The sequence below is a fragment of the Myotis brandtii genome, unplaced genomic scaffold (genome assembly GCF_000412655.1).
Source record: "Myotis brandtii unplaced genomic scaffold, ASM41265v1 scaffold321, whole genome shotgun sequence".
Lineage (NCBI taxonomy): Eukaryota > Metazoa > Chordata > Mammalia > Chiroptera > Vespertilionidae > Myotis > Myotis brandtii.
The window spans coordinates 1,499,592-1,502,654 of NW_005362314.1; the positions used below are offsets into that span (position 1 = coordinate 1,499,592).

General features: G+C 55.4%; 1 pseudogene; it reads left to right on the forward strand.

The window, feature by feature from the left end:
- The first annotated feature begins 1,562 nt into the window (after positions 1–1,562).
- Positions 1,563–2,845, forward strand: LOC102260016 (annotated as a pseudogene).
- Positions 2,846–3,063: the final 218 nt, after the last annotated feature.

Below are 3,063 nucleotides of genomic sequence, written 5' to 3' on the forward strand. Positions count from 1 at the left end.
TACTGTTGTATTGCCTGGGCCGCAAAATATTCATTGTGGGCCACATGCAGCCCATGGTCCGCGAGTTTGACACGCTTAGTCTAGATTCTCTAGAACCTTTAATGGTTCCCTGAGGCCCTGCATATTGCAGCCTCTGCTGTAATCTCCCACTCATGTTCTCACCTCCCTCAGCTCCAACCCCATGGGACTCCTCTCTATTTCTCCAACTCGCCAAACTTATTCCTGTATCAGGAACTTTGCTCCTACTGTTCCCTCTGCCTACAGTGCCTTTTCTCTATGCCTTTTGGTTAATTTTGCCATGTCCTTAGGGACGTGGTCCCTCACCACTCTCCTCCTGACCCGAGTCCAGGCCAGTAGAGCCCAGACACCAAGAACTGGGCAGACAGTCAGCCTGGGTTCAAATCCAGTTCCATCACTTCATTGCTGTGTGGCCTTGGCCATTACCTTGATCCCTCTGTGTCTCAGTTTCCTTATCTGAGAATGAGGTAATAATAGTACCTGCCTCACAGGTTTGGGTGAAAAACAAAGGAGGTTATTATTTGTAAAGTGATTAGAACAGTGCTGGGCACTTAGTAGTCATGTGGGCAGCTAATAATAATAATAATAATAATAATAGTTATTACTCTGTACTTTTCTGTACCACTGGGAGATTTTTTTTTGAGGATAATAACAGGATAAAAATCATTTTATATGCATTTGATCAATAACAATTAGGTGATATAAGAACAAGGTTTGAGCAGCATCAATTTGTGAGAATACAGGCCTTGCTGACGTCTTGGGATGGCTGTCAACCTCCTCTGTAGTCGGCGGCTTCTCATCCTTGAGATGAAGGCGAGTGTCAGAGACAAGGGTAGATGTCCATTCATGGTACCTGAGAAGGTGAGGTCCCTTTAACACTGCTGGAGAGTCTTTCAATGTCTTTCCCAATGGACAAAAATATCTCTGGGGTGTTGTTGTCTTTGAATCTTTGTCTCTTGGGAGTACCATGAAATGAAGGTTACTAATTTGTTAGTTACTATGATGCAGAATGTCTGCCTTTTAGTTTTCCTTATATTTCAGAAACAAAAGATTTAAAAATCAACGATATTTTAGGTCCACGCACGCCCAGCAGTGGCGGCAGCTGCCAGCGACACTGGTGTGTAAGTGAGGTCCATGGCAACACTGTGAGCCACAAGCCGTGCAGCAGGACAGTCCGTGCCCAACATGTGGCAGCAGTGAGGGAGCGGTGGCTCTGGGCCCGCATCGCGCTGCTGAGGAAGGACTGGCCACCCAGCTCGGCCGATCCGTCACTAGGCCACGGCAGAGGCCGGGATCTGGGAGCCATGAGATCTGAGGTGGTGGGACCTGTCAGCAGAATGTGTCCTCCCCTGCGTGCGACTTTCAGGCCACTGAGATGAGTCCCGTGGCCTGGCCCTTGCAAGTACCCACATCTCACCTGCCAGGAGCCCGCCAGGTGCCATGGTGTCTGTCCAGCAGCAGTCACGGAGGAGAGGCCAGGGTACAACAAACTGATGGACTCTGACAAGACAAGAGGGGAAGGGGCGTCAAAGGAGGGCGGGAGAATGTGCAAAGCTGGTGGCCGGACCAGCCACAGCGGCGGCACACGGGGACCAGTTGGGGGTCGTGATGGTGGCCCCAACTTCCGGGTCGGGAAGAAGATAGGCTGTGGCAACTTCGGGGAGCTCGGCTCAGAAAGAATCTCTATACAAATGAATACTTAGCTCTCCGATTGGAGCCCATCCGGTGAGGGCGCTGCAGCCGTGCCTGGAACACAGCTTCCACCCGCAGCTCGGCTCACAGAGGGTGTTCCTCCGGTCCCTGTGGCCCGCGCGGGAAGTACAGCGCCATGGTGCTGGAGCTGCTCGGCCCGGCCTGGAGGACCTATTCGATCTGCGTGACCACACATCATGCTCAAGACTGTGCTCATGATCGCCATCCAGCTGATCACATGCATGGAGTGTGTGCGCACCAAGAGCCTCGTCTGCCGCGACGTGCAGCCGGAGGACTTCCTGGTGGGGCGGCGGGCAGCAAGCGCAGCACGCCATCCGCATCATCGACTCTGGCCTGGCCCAGGAGTACATGGACCCCGGGACCAAGAAGCGCAATCCCTGCCGCGAGCACAAAAGCCTGAAGGGCACAGCGCGCTCCATGAGCATCAGTACACACCTGGGCAAGGAGCAGAGCCCCTGACAACCTGGAGGTGCTAGGCCACAGTCCATGGGCTGCCTGCGTGGCAGCCTGCCCTGGCAGGGCTCAGGGACGTGCTCAAAGAGCACTACCAGAAGATCGGGGACACCAAGCGGGCCGTGCCCATTGAGGTGCGCTGCGAGAGCCACCCGGAGGAGATGGCCGCGTACCTGCGCTATGTACCTGCGGCGCCCGGCTTCTTGGAGAAGCCTGACCAGGCTACTTGCAAGCTCGTCACAGACCTCTTCGCCCGCAGCGGCTTCGTGTTGCACTGCGAGTACACCTGGGCGGGGAAGCCCCTGCCTAGCCCATTGGCACAGCTCACACCCACCCGCCTGGGCAAACTCAGCCCAGGGACAAAGCCCAGCAAAAACAGGGCACTGGACTCCAGCAACCAGAGCTGAGTGCGGGCGACCCCACTGCCGTCACTCCAACGCCCCATCACAGCGCCTGCAGAGGCAGAGTGGCGGATGGCACCAGTGCTGCTGTTTCTTCAAGAGGAGCAAGAGGAAGTCACTGCAGAGGCACAAGTGACCCTGGCAGTGGCTCCCAAACCCTCCGCTGCGGTTCCTGGAGGAGCTTGTCCGGTGGCCCACAGCCAAGACATAGACTGTGGCCAGGAGCTGCTCACCCCACGTGGGTGACTTCCTTCCCATAAGAAATTTCTCCTGTGTCCAGTCCTCCCTTCCAAGAGCATTAACTATTTAAAACGAGGTAAAGAAAACACCGCCTGCCCTGCCAAGTCTGCTGAAGTGAGGAGTGTGAGCTGGCGGCCCTGGCGCTGTCCAGCTTGCCCGCCCCATTAGTGGCATAAAGTCTTCCTAGTCTCCACCTATCCAAAGGCCGTTTTCTCCAGGGGGCGCTGTGGGGCATTGC